The sequence below is a fragment of the Bos taurus genome, chromosome 4 (genome assembly GCF_002263795.3).
Source record: "Bos taurus isolate L1 Dominette 01449 registration number 42190680 breed Hereford chromosome 4, ARS-UCD2.0, whole genome shotgun sequence".
In the NCBI taxonomy this organism is placed as follows: domain Eukaryota; kingdom Metazoa; phylum Chordata; class Mammalia; order Artiodactyla; family Bovidae; genus Bos; species Bos taurus.
In genome coordinates, this window is record NC_037331.1 from 65,302,942 (window position 1) to 65,317,068 (window position 14,127).

Sequence of the window (14,127 nt, forward strand, 5' to 3'; positions counted from 1 at the left end):
TCACAGAGCACACACACACAGAGCATACACACAGTGCGTACACACACAGCACACACACACACAGCACACACACTCACAGAGCACACACACACAGCACACACACTCACAGAGCACACACACACACAGAGCACACACAGCACACACACAGAGTGCATACACACAACACACACACAGAGCACATGCAGCACACACAGAGCATACACACAGAGTGCATACACACACAACACACACACACACACACAGAGCACACACACACAACACACACACAGAGCACACACACAGAGCATACACACAGTGCATACACACACAGCACACACACACAGAGCACACACACTCACAGAGCACACACACTCACAGAGCACACACAGCACACACACAGGGTGCATACACACAACACAAACACACAGAGCACATGCAGCACACACAGAGCATGCACACAGAGTGCATACACACAGCACACACACACACAACACACACACAGAGCACACAGAGCACACACAGAGCACGTACACACACAGCACACACACACAGAGAACACACACACAGAGCACACACAGCACACACAGAGTGTGTACACACACAGAGCATACACACACAACACACACACACACAGAGCACATACAGCACACACAGAGCACACACACACAGAGCAAATATACACACAGAGTACATACACAGAGCACACACACACACAGAGAACACATACAGAGCACACACACACAGCATACACACATAGAGCACAGACACACACAGCACACACACACACAACACACACACAGAGTACACACAGCATACACAGAGCAAACACACACAGAGTGCATACACACACAGCACACACACACACAGAGCACACATGCAACACACACAGAGCACACACAGCACACACAGAGCATACACACAGAGACCATGGTGTCTCATACAGAGCACATACAGAGCACACATACAGAGCACACATACATAGAGCACAGACACACACACAGCACACACAGCACACAAACACAGACACACATACACACAGAGCACAGATACATACAGCGCACACATGGAGCACACACTCAGCACACACACACAGCACCCTGCACGAGCTCTTCCACATCCCCAGGCTCCACGTCACTGTGAGGTCCAGCTTCAGATCTACCTCCTGGATGGAGGGAGAGGCAGGAACTAGCTGGCCTGAGGATGCTCCATTGCCACCACTACCCTGTGCCCCGGCCACCCACTGCCTTTTGGGACAGGCCTGGAGTGGAGAGATGGAGTGAAAATGAAGGAGGAACCTGAAGGAGGAGCACAAACTGGTCAGATGGGGGTGGGGAGGAGGGCAGAGTCAGCCAGGCAGAGACCTACACAGCCAACCCCAGGACTATGACAGGACTCGGAGCACAAAGGGATAGGAGGCAGGGATCACCTCAGAGGCCACCATGGTGGGGACGCACGCCCAGATCAGGTGAGCACCGAGGGATGGAGAGGAGTAAGAACAAACTGAGAACTATTTAGGAATCATTAAGACAGTGACTCACAGCACGTGAGCTGCCAGGAGGAGGAAGAGGTCAAGTTTGAAGACCAGATTTTCAGATTTGGGGCGCTCAGTAGATCCTCCAACCCCTGTGCCCACTCTCCTCCCAGCCCCTACCAGCCTCCTGGTGTTCTCTGCACTCCTTGTCACTCCATCCTCACCTCTCCTTCATGCTTCACCCCTCATCTGACGTCATCCCTCCTCTCCACTGAGATGCCTCTTGACCTTCCTGGCCCTCATCACTGGGACCCACCTGACCGAATGCAGGAGCTAGCATCTGCCCTGCCCTCGGCCCTTTGCTCCACTCATCTTAGATGAGATCAACAGACTCAAAACTTTTCTTCCAAGGAGCAAGTAAAATTAAAAGACATTTGCTTCTTGGAAGAAAAGCTATGACAAACCTAGACAGCATATTAAAAAGCAGAGACATTACCGACAAGGGTCTATATAGTCAAAGCTATGTTTTTTCCAGTAGTCATATATGGCTGTGAGAGACCATAAATAAAGCTGAGTGCCAAAGAATTGATGCTTCTGAACTGTGGTGTTGGAAAAGACTCTTGAGAGTCCCTTGGACTGCAAGGAGATCCAACCAGTTCATCCTAAAGGAAATCAGTCCTGAATATTCATTGGAAGAACTGATGCTGAAGCTGAAGCTCCAATAGTTTGGCCACCTGATGCTAAGAACTGACTCATTAGAAAAGACCGTGATGCTGGGAAAGATTGAAGGCAGGAGAAGGGGACAACAAAGGATGAGATGGTTGGATGGCATCACTGGCTCGATGGACGTGAGTTTGAGCAAGCTCCAGGAATTGGTGATGGACAGAGAAGGCTGGCATGCTGCAGTCCATGGGGTTGCAGAGTCAGATACGCCTCAATCAGTAAACTGAACTGAACTGAACCAGGCTCAAGGGCTTCCTGACAGAATTATACACACAGCTCCCAAGCCTGTCTCCTGTACAACCTGAGGGCTGCCTCTCACAGCCAGGTGCCTGCTGGATATCCCCACCTTGAAAGGCCCAAGACAACCTACACCCAGCCTGTCCAAGACTCATCTGAGCATTTCCTACAAAACCTGATTTCCTGTCTCAGCCCCAGTTGGAATCCTGGAATCATTCTCATTTTGTCACCTTCTTCGTGCTCTGTAGACCCAAGTCCTGCTGGTCTGACAGTCAAATATTTGTGGAATCCATGCACCTCCACCAGGTCAAGGGCAGACCACTTTTCCCTAGGACCCTGGTTACAGCTTCCCCATTGGTCTCCTTACTCATCCCCACACACCTGTGACTGCGAGCTCTTCCAAAGAAAGATGTGACCGAGTCACATGGCCACCACTATCAGTGAGCACCAATCAGTGGCCCTATCACCTCAGCTCCTTAACAGCTCCTTGCTTTATACTCCAGCACAAGGGGCACGGGCGAGGCCATGGGGTGAGAGGTCATCCAGGGAAAGGACACAACATGAGAGGAGCAAGGAACTCCACGTGTTCCAGGTGGGCAGAGAAAGTGCATAGAGCGATACAATCATGCAAAGGCAGAGACGGGAGGCAGTATGTGGCGTGTCCAATGGCAGAGTGCAGACTTCCAGGAAAGGGACCTCACCTGGCTGAGCAGGCTCTAAATCAGGACTTTGGAGGGCTCCTCTGCCAGGTGCAAGACAGCCTGTGCCTGTCCCACCCCCAGGGCTGTGGGAAGGATCAATGAGTTCATACATGAAAAGTTGTTGGAAGAAAGGCAGACTCACTCAGTGCCTGGTCACCACTGTTATTACCACTAATCTCATTATTTCACTGAGGTATCCCTGGGAATCATTCCCCTGAGACAGACCTAGGCAGAGAGATGAAATAGAGCCCAAGCAGGTGAGAAAGGCCGGTAGAGGGCCCCTGGGCAGACACAGAGGAAGCCCGGCAGGCATTGGGCAGGGGTGGGGGCCTGGGGTGGGCCTCCTGAGCTCACAGCCACTCTGTTTGGGCCCACAGTTTCAGGTCATGTTTAGATCAGAAAGGGTCCGAAGTTACCATATGCAAAAAACCTTATCTCTTAGAATTCAGACCTGGCTACTTTAGAATGGTTAGATAGCATCACTGACTCAATGGACATGAGTCTGAGCAAACCTCGGGAGACAGTGGAGGACAGAGGAGCTTGTTGTGCTGCAGTCCACGGGGTCACAAAGAGTCGGACACGACTTAGAGACTGAACAACAACAACTTTAGAATTCACATGCAGTCACATTAACCCATAGTATCCTGCTTCCAGAATGACTGCATTTGGGAGGTAGAAGCATCACAGAAAGCTCTGAGGATGACAAACCAAGATGATGAGGATTCTGGGGGCCACATGAAGGGAGATGGGTACCAAGCCTGTTACTGATGACTCTTGTCCGCCCATTACAGCAGGACTCCCCCCTACACATGGCTAGTCATGACAACATGTCCTTGAAAGAGACCTAACAGTACATCTTTGGCCGACATGGCCCGTGCTGACCACAAAATGGCCATAGAGTGTGGCTGTGTCTGGCCCACGCCCTGGGAGCCCTCACCAACAGATGTTCCTTAATGTGGAACATTAGGCCCTGGCACAGCCAGCTGCTTCTGCCAGCTGACGTTCCCGGGGCCCAGAACTTGTTAGATGAGTGAGGGAACATAGTCACAAGGGCCGAGGGGCTCAGGCGTAGGTGGCACAATGGGGCAGGGTTCCCAGGTTGAAGGTCAGAGACACGGAGGCAGTGAGGAATCCATCCTCCCAACAACTGTTTACTGAGCAGCTAGCATGTGCCAGGGCCCATCAGGCCCAGGGCTACAGTGGTGGAGAAAACAAATTTGAGGAGTTCGCATTTGAGGGCAGTGGGAGGGAAAGGACAGGGTGCCCCCTCCACATCGGCAGGACGTCAGTGGCTCGAGTTTTGCCAAGGGCTCACAGCATGATTCTGGCAAGTCTCCACACCCTCCAGCCTGACTCAGTTTCCCATTGAGCACATCAAGGGCTGGGTGACTCTGAGTGGTCTCCCAGCTCCTTGAGTGACCAGAGCTCAGATCTGGAAGAGAGTCACTCAGGACCTGCTGGAATCTGGAAGGATGGCCAGTAGGCTGGGGCTGCTTTCCCTGGCCCCACTGCCAGGACAGACATCCTCAACAGGGCATCTGCCAAGGTCCCCTCACCTGCCCCATGGCCCACCACACTCTACAAGCCCTCCTGGTTCCTGGCCTGCCTCCCCTCCATAGACTAAAGATCCTAGTGGGATAATTCCTATAGCACCAGAGCAGGTAGGAAGCCTAAAAGTAGAACCCAAACCTTAGGGCCCAAGTCTAGTGTCTGGGTTTAGGAGACTATGATATTGTGATAAAATAAATTTGATATCGTGATATAATAACTCATAATGACTTTGATATTGTGAGACTATGATATTGTGATATAATAAGAATTACACATCTGGTCTTCATCCCAGATTCCTGTTTGGTGCTGTTCAGTCACTAAGTTGTGTCTGACTCTTTGTGACACCATGGACTATAGCACACCAGGCTCCTTTGTCCTTCACGATCTCCTGGAGTTTGCTCAAACTCATGTCCATTGAGTCAGTGATACTATCTAATCATCTTATCCTCTGCTGGCCCTTTCTCTTTTCACCTTTAATCTTTCCCAGCATCAGGGTCTTTTCCAATGAGTCAGTTATTTGCATCAAGTGGCAAAGTATTGGAGATTCAGCTTTAGCATTAGTCCTTCCAATGAATATTCAGGGTTGATTTCCTTTAGCATTGACTGGTTTGATCTCCTTGCCATCCAAGGGACTCTCAAGAGTCTTCTCCAGAACCGCAGTTCGAAAGCGTCAATTCTCCGGCACTAGGGCGTAGAGCTCCTAAAATCCTGGGAACAACCTGAGTGATGGGGTCAGAGGAGCAGCTTTCGTTATTCATAAGCCCCTTTCAGCCATACTTGAGTGTATGCTCATGACATGGCTCTTGGAGGATAGGGACTGGTCCACAGGGCAACCAACTGTGGGGTTAAGGAACTGGAACTTTCAGCCCCACCTCTCACCTTGGGGCCGGAAATCAAGTTAATCATCAAAGGCCAATGATTTAACCTATGGTGCCTACATAGTGGAACATCCCTAAACCCCTAAACAGTGGGATCTGGAGAGTTTCTGGGTTGGTGAACATATCCACATGCCAGAGAGTGGCACATTCCCCAAAGACAGAAGCTCCGACACCTGGGATTCTATTGGACCTCAACCTATGGACCTCTTCATCTGGCTGTTCATTTATAAAATCCTTTATAGTAAACTGGTAAATGTGTGAGAAGGAGGCCATGGGAACCCCTGATCGGTAGCCAAGTCAGACTGAAGTGTGGGTTACCTGAGGACCCACGATGTGCAACTGGCATCTGAAATGGGGGAGCAGTCTCCTGAAACTGACCCTTCACCTGTAGGGTCTGTGCTAACTCTAGGTAATTGGGGTCAGATTTGAATTAAATTGTAGGGACATCCAGTGGGTGTCCATAGAAAACTGGAGAATTGCTTGGTATGGAAAACGCACACATTTGGTGTCAGAAATGTTGTGAATAGATACACAGTTTTGCTTTATGGGACAATGTCCCTGATCCCATAGGGAGCTCTCAGCCCTCCACCCACCCCTCTGGCTGGCATCACTGGGGTCAAAGGAGATGCAAGTCTCCTCAGGGCTTCCCAGGATGCCTCGCGGACATTTTTCCTACAGTTATCACCTCTCAGCTGGACCCGGATGAGAAGGGAGGTGGGGTCTGTCTTCTCTCCCATTCTCGATGGGTAGGCTCTGGCCTCAGGAGCCTTAGAGCCGAGTGCTCCCAAGAACACTTTCCAGGGAGATGAGAACTGGGTCTGGGCTCCTGAGAGCACCTTGGATTTTTTTTTTTTTAACTAAGGACGACGACTCATCTTCCTTCCACACCCACGCAATACGTCCAGCTTCTTTCTCCCCATCTGTTCCAGACTCCAGCCCCAACAAAGCTTAGTGCTGTTGGGGCTAGAAGATTTCAAGAGGCCTTTTCTCCTCCTCCCTCTCCTCCTTTTGTCTTTTTTTCATCTTCTCATTTTCTCTTTCCCTCCCTGTTCTTCACTCACATATTCAAGAAATATTAAGTGTCTGTTAAAAGTCAGATACTGAAAAGCAAAAGTGGGATGAATGAGCACCCCTGGTCTTGGCTCGCCCAGGGCTTATAGTCTGTGACCACGGGAATAAATCTGGATTTAATGCCAAATGCTGAAGAAGACCCTGGATGGTGTATTACTTTCCCATTGCTGCTGTAACACAGGGAACTAAGTGGCTTACAATGACCTGATTTCTTATCTCACGGTTCTGGAGGTCAGAAGTCAGAAAGGGGCCAAAGTCAAGGTGTCAGCATTTCTTCTGGAGGCTCTAGTGAAGAATCTGTTTTCTTATCTTTTCCAGATTCAGGCGCCCACCCACATCCCTTGCCCTGTGGTGGGATGATGCAAAGATGCCCTTCCTCCATCTTCCAAGCCAGTAGCATAGCATCTTCAAATGTCTCTCCTCTGACCCTCCTGCTGCCTCCTGTCACTTATAAGGATGCTTGTGAATATACTGAATAATCCAGGCTACTCACCCATCTTAATATAACTATACCTGCCAAGTCCCTTCTGTCTTTTAAGGCAACACAGTCTACAGGCTTTGGGGGATGAGGCTGTAGGCATCTTTGGTGGGGACATTATTCTGCCTCCCCTAGAGGGGTTTTAAGACAAGGAGGCACGTGGACTGATTTGGCTGTGTGGGAAGGTAATACATTTCAAGAGCAGGAAAGCAAACACGAAGACACGTCTACCAGGATGTGGCAGCAGTTGGGAGGAGGGTGGTGGGGCTTGATGAAGAGCCATGGCAGCCGAGATAGAATGGAGTGCTGTGTAGGAGGGTCTGGAGGCAGGACTTGGTGACAGACTGGCTGGACACAGCTGGTGAGTGTGCCAGGGACCATGCACGCTCATCCATCTCATGGGACTGAGTGCTCACTCATGGTGAGTGGGGCGGGGGATAACAAATGGGTCTCAAAAACACCCCTTGCAGACTCCGCAGCCTTTCTCTCTCTCCCCTCCCTGCAGCATCCCTGGAGGCCACATATCCAGGGTGGCAGTGTCCCGAGATGGATCTCTGAAGGACTAAGTGGAGTCAAACTCACCTCCCCACTCTTCCCACCACACTGGCCTGTGATGTGCAAGCAATAAATGTTACAGTATTAAGTCTCTGAGATGTTAAGGTTCATTTGCTACTGCACCATGGTCTAGGCTACCCTGACTTATGCAGCGAAGGGGAAAGAGGCACCGAGGTTGGCACCTGGGTTTGAGTGCCTGGATGGCTAGCTGACTAAGCCACCGGCCATGGTGGGGAGGGCTGGATGAGAAGCAGGTGGTGGAGGGAATCAGCAAGCTGGAACTCAAGAGTGTCATCTGGGGTGTGTTTAGCTTGAGATGATGCAAAGAGCCAAGCAGAACTAGATTTCAAATAGGCAGTTAGATAAAATTCTAGTGTTCAGAAGGGAAGTTGCCACTGAAGGAAGAGAACAAGAAGCGGTCAGCACAAGGAAGTTATGTAGGGCCATGGGCCCAGATAATATGTCCAATGAGAGGGTGTAGATTCGAGAGGAAAAAAAAAAAAGACAAGAGACTAGGGCCTGGCCCCAACAAAAGGAAGGTCACCACTCAGAAGAAAAGTTGGCAAAGAAGACTTGGAGGGCTGGCCAGAAACACAAGGAAAACTGGAAGATACTGATGACGCAGCTGCAGCGAACTCTGCTTCAAGGAGGAGCTAGTAAAGTGCATCAGACGTGGTTTCAGGGTCAAGAGCGTTCCGGTCCTATTCTTCCCCATGCAGAGGAAGTCAGAACAGTGCTCTTCCCTGGGGGAACTCTCCACTCTGACACCCCAAGCCTCCCAATTCTCCACGAAACCTGCCTACGCCTTCCTGGCTCAGTCTATCCCACTAAAAGTCTCGATGGGGACTCCGTGAGAGGAATTCAGGCCCAGGGGGATTTCTGCTGGGGTGGGAGGTGATGGTGGGCACACTCCCTGGGGCTGCTCCCACTGAGACGCTGAGACGCACAGCAGCCAAGGAGACGCAGTGCCTTGTGACGGCAGGAGGGGGAAAGACCACTTGGGCAGAAAGCAAGAGCCATTAGCCCCGACTGGAACAAAATAAGGAGCTAATCTCGGGTTGTCATGGCGATGATTCCGTCCAGTTCCACACAGCATTCAACACTCGTGAGACCCGGGGACTCACACAAAAGCGCGGTCCCCTCTTCTGAGAAGCTGCCCGAGGGTGCCCGGGTATTGTTAGAACAAGTTCCTCATCTCGGCACATGATTCAAGGGCAAGAAATGATTCAACATACTGAAATTTACTTTACAGCCAATGTTGCTGATCCATAAAATGCAGACCAGCTGTGAATTCGGTGCTAGGGGAGTGGAGAGAGGACTAAAGACGCAGCCCTTCTCTGTGGGAGTCAGTGGTCCTCAAAGTGTAGACCCCCAAGCAGGAGTGCCACTGGGACCTTGCCAGAGGTACGGACACTCCGGCCCCATCAGATCCACTGGGTCAGAAACTGGGGCTGGGCCCAGCAATCCGGGTTTTAACAAGCCTTCCAGCAAGTTCTGATGCAGGCTTACGTCTGAGAACTACAGGACCAAAGGAAAACAGGTTTGGACAGAAACTGAACCCTTTGTCAGATCTGGGAAGTGAGTTCCTCAGAGGGAGGGTCCCTGCAGACCCCCATCTGTTCATTCTCAGAGCTGCTGGGAGGTGCAGACAAGAAGCTGATCTTGCTTCAAGGATGGCGAGCCTGGGCCCAGCCTTGCAGAGGTTCCCCGCCCCCAACCCCTCAGGCTGCTGGCCTGGTGAGAGTGGAGGTGGGGGCTGGGATATGCACTCTGCACCCTGGACAGGCCTCAGCGGCTGGGTCAGAATAGCAATGAGCAGGCTGCTTGTGTCTCCTCCAAGTCACTTTCCTCCTGCTCATGCCAAAGCCACTGCTGGCCTCCCTCTTCCATCTCCTCCAGAGTATGGGGCGGGGGACCCCCAAGGAGGACCACACCTGACCAGCCCACTTAAATGCAGGGAAGGCCTCCAGACTGATGACAGCCTGCAGCCCCACAAAGAAGAGGTGCTGGCAGGACTCACAGGGGCTGGCAGGGCTGCCTCGGCTGAACCGAGAGAACAAAGCGGCCAGCCCAGCGGGTGGTGCCTGTGCCCTGCGTGGGCCTGGGGACGCTTCAGAGAGGCAACTCCGGTTCCCACGCACAGGAGTCCTTTCTCCTTGTCTCTTGTCTCCTTGTTTCCTAGCGCTCCCCAGCTGGGACAGCAGACCTGGGGCCTGTCCCAGAGCTGACTCCAGCCCTCAGTGTGACTTGGCCAGTGATGGCCACCTCTGGCCTCGGCCTCTCCGTGCGTCATGATGAAGCCGGACTTGGTGTTGTCTCAAGATCTAGTTCGCATGCAGGGGTTTGGAACGAGGGACAAAACCACTAAATATATCGCCTCAACAACAGTCCCAATAAACATCCTTAAAACCTGCCAAGGATGGTGCGGATGAAACCACCCAGTCAGAAACTTGCTTTAACTCTCCATGATCTTCCCTGTATTTTCTACTCGCTAAAGCCCCCGCCGAGCTCCAGTGCCCCTCCCCAGCCTATCACTGTCCCTTGGCTTCCACTCTGAAGGCCACTATATACATTACCATCCCATATTCTCTTTGGGGGTGGGGGGTGGGTATCCCAGGATCAGTGAGGAGTAAGGATTTAAGCAGACGCAGGTGCCCTCCTGGGAGCCCCCCACCTACAGCTACACAGCTACAACATGCCACAGACGCATCTCGTCTCTAACAGACCAGTGTCCTCATTCCAATGCACTCACTTTCAGTCAGTTCAGTTCAGTTCAGTCGCTCAGTCGTGTCCGACTCTTTGCGACCCCATGAATCGCAGCACGCCAGGCCTCCCTGTCCATCACCAATTCCCGGAGTTCATTCAGACTCACATCCATCGAGTCAGTGATGCCATCCAGCCATCTCATCCTCTGTCGTCCCCTTCTCCTCCTGCCCCCAAACCCTCCCAGCATCAGAGTCTTTTCCAATGAGTCAACTCTCCGCATGAGGTAGCCAAAGTACTGGAGTTTCAGCTTTAGCATCATTCCTTCCAGAGAAATCCCAGGGCTGATCTCCTTCAGAATGGACTGGTTGGATCTCCCTGCAGTCCAAGGGACTCTCAAGAGTCTTCATGGGGACATACAAGTAATATGCTATGCTGTGCTTAGTCACTCAGTCGTGTCCAACTCTTTGAGACTCCATAGACTGCAGCCCGCCAGGCTCCTTTGTCCATGGGGATTCTCCAGGCAAGAATGCTGGAGTGGGTTGCCTTGCCCTCCTCCAGGGGATCTTCCCAACCTAGGGATTGAACCTAGGTCTCCCGCATTGCAGGCAGATTCTGTACCATCTGAGCCACCACGGAAGCCCAAGAATGCTGGAGAGGTAGCCAATCCCTTCTCCAGGGGATCTTTCTGAACCAGGAATTGAACCAGGGTCTCCTGCATTGCAGGTGGATTCTTTACCAGCTGAGCTACCAAGGAAGCCCACAAGTAGTAAATATATAAATATTAGTACATGCTCCTGCTCAATTGCTTAGTCGTGTCCAACTCTGTGACCCTTTGGACTGTAGCCCACCAGGCTGCTCTGTCCATGGGATTCTCCAGGCAAGAATACTGGAGTGGGTTGCCATTTCCTCCTTCAGGGGATCTTTCTGATCCAGGATTGAACCCACATCTCCTGCATTGTAGGCGGATTCTTTACTGCTGAGCCATCAGCATAAAAATATATATATAAGTGTTGCCGTGAATTCACACTCATAGTCACTGGAACAGGCTGACAGATTTCCTTGTTCAGGTGTGTTTCAGTGATGCTGGCTGACCCTTGACCAATGTTCCATGCATAGCGTGTGTGCTTGGGACAGAAGGGGCAGGGGAAGTGCAGAGAAGGGCTATAGCAGGAGAGCTCGTCTCTCTCCATTCACCCCAGGCACAGATTTCAATACCAGAATGCACAACTGCTGACTCTTGCTTACTGTCAGACTGGACTCTTGTCTCCCAGACGGGTTTGCCTGGACCCTGAGCACTGCTCTCTGGCCTGAGTTGACATGAGCACCCTGGAGGATGGACTTCTCTGACCAAACCAGTGGTTCTAAAACTTGGATACACTCTAGAATCATTGAGAGGCTTTTAACACACACTCTCAACAAGCCACGGGGCCCAAATGCTCCCCTCATTGCTTTGGGGAGGGCCTGACCATCAGCATCTTTAAATGCTCCCAGAAGCTCTACAAGGCACGATGGGATGAATGGCTACCCATGGTTCATAAATGTGTTAAACCTGAAGCCAAGGATGCCCCGAGGACCCAGCCTGAGTCTTGAGTCAAGCCCAAGCCCTGGCAGCTGACAGGATAGCAGGTATCTCCCAGGACATCTGCACTGGAGTGCCCAGAGGCCCCCTGCTCTGAAGGACCCTCAAGGTGGGGCTCCTCCAACCTCAGCCAGCAGGAAGGAGCCCTGAAGTGAGCTGAGCTGGACACTCATGCCTCCCCTCTACCTGCCCCTCTCCTTCCACAAGGCTGAAGCTGGGGCCTGGGAGACCTAGCCAAGCAGGTCACTAGAGGCTGAGGCCTCCAGCCAGCCTGGCCCTTAGAAACACAAACACCCTCTGGCCTTTAGTAGCCAAGAAAATTGCAGGCCTTCGGTGGCCGGGGGCGGGAGCAGGGTGGGGCGGGGATGCAGGGGAGTGGGGGGGGGGGCTGTCTCTTCCCTCCTTTCTGAACCGAAATGCAGTCTAGTGATCAGAGAGCACGAACTCTGGAAGGATCAAAGGCGTGTCCTGGCTCCACCCTTCCAGGCTGTGTAACTTACTAGGTAACAGGTAGTGACCTACTTACTCTCTTGTGAGTCTGTACAACCTCATCCAGAATATGGGAGGAAAATGCTACCCGGCTCGTAGGTTGGTGAGGTTTAAATGAGCTATGCTATGCAATTGTGAATGTGTAATAATTTAGAACCTGGCCCCTGGTATCTGAGTGCCAGCTGTCACAATTTCCTCCGACCATACTCACTGCCCTCTTCCTACTTTTACTGGGGTCAGTCCCCACCTGGAACTTCCCTGGCTTCCCCATCTCCCCCAAATCTGGTCCCTAATCCCTCTCTGCTCTTCCAGAAAGCCTTCCCAGATGGTCTGAACTTCACTGACCTATTCCGTAGAGATGTCTGTACACTCCCCAGGAGAACTCTACAGGTAAGGCTATCAGTGTGTGAACCTCTCTCTCGGCAGGCCCCCATCCTTCCCCTGACCTTGCCTGCACTCCACCAGGCAGGATCCAAGATGCCAGCTTGTCATGGGAGTTGAATGAGTGAGAGGGTGAGGGGATGAGTGAGTGAGTGAATGAATGAGCCAGTGGGTGGATCAGTGGAATTTTTCCATAGGCTTGAGATCCCTTGCTCAAGTTCAGGTTTGAGGGTAACCTGACTCACAGGGTCCCCGAGGCAGGGTTAGAGGAGAGAGGTCCAGGTGGTATCCTGGGAAAAGCTGGAGAGATAGTAGCTTGGGGGAGGAAGCCCCCAGTGCCATCCCCTCCTACCTCCGGCTCCAGGGGCAGTGGACACACAATACACACATACCTGCTCCCTGGCCCTCAGCCATACCTCCCTCTAGCTCGCCCCCACCGACTTCAATCCAGGGTTCCAGATATAGGGACCTACTCACTCCCCTTCCCCACCCGCCTCTTGCTGCTGTGGTTCCCTCAGCCTAGAACGTTCTCCCCAATCATCCATCCCTCAGCTCTCACCTACCGTCAAGAGCTGCCCCTCCCCAGGGCCTAACTCAAGGATTCTCAGCCTAGCTTCTCATCAGAATTGCCTGGGGGGCCTTTAAAAGTCATGGCGACTATGACAGACTGAGGTTCTGGTTGAATTGGTTTGGATTGGGTCTTGGCTACGTTTTCCTAAAAGCTGCCATGTCTGAGGCACACACAGCCAGGTGTGAGGACCAAGGATCTGGCTTAAACGCCACCTTCTCCATGAATCCTTCTCCACAGAGAATTCCTTTCATCCGTCCTCTCCTGAGAACACCTGGAGGGGAGAGCCCCTCCCAGGGGTTCTGGCCTGCCCCTCTTGGGTGGCACCCATCATTACACCTGCCTCGCCCACATTCACACTTCTACCAGGATACCCATGCAGGCAGGGCCTCTTGTCCTCCTCCTGCCCAGGGCTCCATGGGTGCGATTAACTTGCACACCTGTGGGCCCAGTCCCCACCCTACTTCCCATCTCTACCTGTCCCTACCTGATGCTTCCTACTGCTCAGTCCCAAGTATATCTGAGACCTGTGATTCAGGAACAATGGCCTCGTGCTGGGAGGCAGGGTGTTTGGGTTCCAGGCCCACCTGAGTCTGACACTCCCTCTTCCCATGGTTGCAAAGAATCACTTCCTTCTGGGTCCCACGTTCCCATCCTCTAGATAAGAGGCCTGGATCGGCTATTCGTTGAGTCTCTTGCAACTGTGTGCCCATCTGGGCCCCCCGCCTTGGTTTTCCTGGCTGGTGGGGCCTCAGATCCA

At 52.2% G+C, this 14,127-nt stretch overlaps 1 protein-coding gene and 1 long non-coding RNA gene across 5 annotated transcripts in view; one reads left to right on the forward strand and one right to left on the reverse strand.

Annotated features, from left to right (window-relative positions):
* ADCYAP1R1 (ADCYAP receptor type I) overlaps positions 1–14,127 on the reverse strand; it is a 107,172-nt gene that overhangs the window by 33,015 nt on the left and 60,030 nt on the right.
* LOC112446389 (uncharacterized) lies at positions 8,530–10,056 on the forward strand. Its single transcript, XR_003034358.2, has 2 exons — positions 8,530–9,184; positions 9,827–10,056. It is a non-coding gene; the product is annotated as an uncharacterized lncRNA (long non-coding RNA).